Raw genomic sequence first — 3,497 nt, 5'->3', positions numbered from 1 at the left:
CAAATCTATGAAAGAATGTCTRCTCATGAATAGACAAAAGTACTATTCACTATAGCAAATGACAAGTTTTTCTCTAAAAGCTTGACGCGTGTTCCGCCTATTCTGAATTACATTTAATGCAATGAGTATAAATAGCTGAGTGCTCTCATCACTCATACAAGCGATACAAGTAGATTAGAATTCATCTCTAATTCTAAGAAGCATACCCAAGAAGAACACACTTCTAGTCTTATTTCTTTCGGCAAATCTCTTATATTTGCTAAGTGTATCTGTGTGTATTTCTAGATTGTTTTAGATAGGTCTTTCTTTACCTTGTCTATTCCGGAAACAATCTATAAAAAATTGTATTGATCCTTCTATATCAATATATATTTTTTAAAAGTGAAAGTTACTACGTTTGTATTCATCCCCCCTACAAACTGATCACCTCTAAACTCTTGTAGATCCGGGTGGGACCAACACAAGATTCAAGAAATTTAAGTAGAAGTTGCTTCCAAATTCAATTCCATATCTTTCTAATTTTATCTAATACCAATTGTACATCCCAAATTCAAGTTACAATCAATTTAGAACATAATCAAGTACACATATTAGATTTAAAAGTCGAATATGTATTTGATAACCAACAGAGAATATAGTGTGTTCTTGAGAGCCGAATGTCTACATGATTGAATTAACAAGACTAACTAACCAAACTAACAAGGCACCTATTTATACCCTTATTACAAAGCTTGAAAGGCTAACTACAAAGCAAGTAAAACAGATTAAGTACAAGGGCTTGAATACAACATTTTAACTTTAACACATATGTAATGTGTGCTGTGGTGATTGTACTTTTAGGTAGAAATAAATATCAAAGAAAACCTTTCCTCCAAGGTACTTTCTGTTTTCTTATCGAGTTCTTTCAATTTGAGTCGTTTGTTTGAGCATCCATTCAAAGACATTGTGTTTGAAATCTTTGAACGGATCAAGTGGTATCAAAGCATTGTTCCTAACTGTGTATGGTGCAAACGAAGTCCAACTACAAAGCATCCAACGAACCTCTTACAAGGTTGCAGAATCATCAAAGGCCCATAAACAGAAACCGACCGACGTGAATGATGGAAGGATAAGGGAGTACCCTATCGGGACAAAATGAGTTGTCCGCCAAGGTGGATAAGCTCGCTAATCAACTAGAGATGGTACTTGTGTAGATTCAGTCCCAAGGAAATGTCCAACCAAAAGCTCGAGAAACACCGTCAAGGAAGAAGATCGAAGAAGAAGAAAGTTCAGAGGAGGATGAAGTAGACCATAAGATTAAAACCAAGCGGGAGAGATATCGACCATTTAAGGTTGAAGAGAGAATCTACATTCCAACAATTGATGGCAATGCCGATGCAGAAAAGCTAGATTCATGGATCGATAAAGTGTTATTTGCAAGATTGAAACTAACTAGTCATGCATTGGCTTGATGGAATTCTCATTTAAAGATGGTGAATGAAGAGAGATTGTATGGATTCACTCATATCATACGACATGAGAATTATTCGATGGGATATTCACAAGAACGGTGGTCGAGGTGGCATAATCTTCGGCAACAACAGGGACAATCGGTTCAAGAATACACTACGGAGTTCCGATGCCTTGCCGTGACCTTGGGAATTTCGATAGAGAATGAAGACATTTTACCAAATATGTTTCCGGATTACACCGTACCAAATTCCAAACGAATTGTTGTTACATGTGGCAGCAAGTGTCCCTAGTGCAACTCAAGTTGCCATGGGCATTGAGGTAAAAAAAAACAAAACTGGTGGCCTAAAGACGGAAGAAGGCGTGAAGGAGAAAACCTATAAGGCACAACAATGCAAGCAAGAAATATGACATGGAGGATATCAAGATGAAAATCCAAGCATCGTATAAGAGCGCCGCTATATTTTGTGAACATTGCAAAATTAGTGGGCATGTCAAGGAGAAAGGTTGGAAGGTACATCCAAAACTCTTTCCAAAGAAATGGGTGAAAAATGATTGAGGGAAGCTTATCACGACAGTAGCGGTGCTAAACCATACGGTCGAACTTGACTCGGTCGAAGGAGTCGACAAGACCTTAATGTTAATGATGAGACCAAGAGAAGGACCATCAAATCGAATATGCGAAATCAAAGAAAAAGAAGAGTTGGTCATGTTAAAGATTCAAGTGAAACAAGAAGTGATTGAAGTTGTTATCGATAGCAGAAGTCAAAAGAATCTAATCTCGGCTAACCTCGTTCAACAATTGGATCTTGAGACGACACCACACTCCCTACCATACTCGCTAGGGTGGATTAAAGAGGACGTTGATACGATGATCAACCGTCAATGTAAGTTTCATTTTTCCATTACTAACCAATATATTGTCGAAATCACGTGCGAGGGGATTCCACTAGATATTTGTCAAGTCACTTTTGGCAGCCCGTATAGTATCTATGTGAGCGAGATGCAATATATTTTTGACGCGTACAAAAATATTAATTTGAGAAGGGTAGGGTGAAATATGTGGTCAACATAAGTAACAACACCACAAGTGGAGATCTCACAACTGCTTGTCAAGCTAGGAGGATGGTAGGTGTGTCTCAAAAATTTCTTATACTAGTGATTCATCCAACATTGTGCCACAACAAAAAAAGCTACCACCGTATTTATGTGCAAGGAGGAGGACCGTAAATGTGGTGAACAAAAATCCAATCGCATAGGGAAGAAGGGAAAAAGACCGAATTCAGCAAAGCGATTTTCTGAGGAAGTTGCGAAGCCCAATTTCCTCATCGTCAATTATGAAGAAAAAAAGAGGCAGCAAATGCTGCTCGTCTTCACCAGGAAGGGGGAGACGTGATCCGGGACGATCGTGCGGTCAAAACCGATTGTAAAAAAAAACCATGTCCTCCAAAAGAAAGAGAGGAGACAAACTTGGAAGTAGGGAAGTGTTGCTATGCATGTGTAAGATAGGAACTATCCACGTCCAAAACAATGAGGAAGCCTTCCATTTTTCTTTGTTATATATAAAGTGAATGGAAGAGAGTAAAAAGGGGGGGGGGGAGTCTAAAAGTAGCAATAGCCATGTGTAATGTATGCTATGGTGATTGTACTTTTAGGGATAAATCAATATCAACCAAGGTACTTTCTTTTAATACCCAAAACTTCAAGTAATAGGTCTTTTGGAAATCATGGAAATTTTTTTGGTGAACCAAAAACTATAAATTAATTAAACAAATACAATGATTTCATAGTAGTCATCTTGAATATATATATGTATGTATATATATATATATGTATATATATATGTATATATATATATGTATGTATGTGTGTATGTATGTATATAATTAATAAAATGATAATTAGAAAGGACCGATATTGAAGTAGAATGTTGATTCAGAGGTAAACAGTTTTAAGTGCTATTAAAATAATGAGAACATGGGACCGGTTGTAAACGTTAGAGAGTTCAGGGGGTTGAATATCAACTGTTTTAAAGATGAAGGACCTGT

The sequence above is a fragment of the Cynara cardunculus genome, unplaced genomic scaffold, assembly GCF_001531365.2.
Source record: "Cynara cardunculus var. scolymus isolate 2C unplaced genomic scaffold, CcrdV1 Un_Scaffold_6394, whole genome shotgun sequence".
Lineage (NCBI taxonomy): Eukaryota > Viridiplantae > Streptophyta > Magnoliopsida > Asterales > Asteraceae > Cynara > Cynara cardunculus.
This window is presented reverse-complemented; position numbering follows the sequence as displayed.